This window comes from Sinocyclocheilus grahami, unplaced genomic scaffold, assembly GCF_001515645.1.
Source record: "Sinocyclocheilus grahami isolate Dianchi unplaced genomic scaffold, SAMN03320097.WGS_v1.1 scaffold8845.1, whole genome shotgun sequence".
Lineage (NCBI taxonomy): Eukaryota > Metazoa > Chordata > Actinopteri > Cypriniformes > Cyprinidae > Sinocyclocheilus > Sinocyclocheilus grahami.
The window spans coordinates 8,672-9,135 of record NW_015512265.1 but is presented as its reverse complement, the minus strand read 5'-3'; positions in this window follow the sequence as shown (position 1 = coordinate 9,135).

Sequence of the window (464 nt, the reverse complement as noted above, 5' to 3'; positions counted from 1 at the left end):
TACTCACCCTCATGTCGTTCTAAACCCGTAAGACCTCCGTTCATCCTCAGAACACAAATTAAGATTTTTTTGATGAAATCCGAGAGCTCTCTGACCCTCCATAGACAGCAAGGGTCTTACCACGATCAAGTCCAGAAACGTAGCCAGGACATCGTTAAAATAATCCATGTGACATCAGGGGTTCAACCGTAATTTTACGAAGCTACGAGAATACTTTTTGTGCGCAGAGAAAACAAAAATAACGACTTTATTCAACAATTCGTCACCTCCTCGTCACCCTATAGCGCCATTTTGGAGAATATCACATATGTAAACAACGTATGCTGTTCTCTAGCAGTAGGACCGTAGGCAGATACGCTGTTTAGGCTTTGAATGTAAACAACATATCCGTGCACATACGTTGCATATGTTGTTTACGAATGTGATACTCTCCAAAATGGCGCTATAGGGTGACGCGGAGGAGA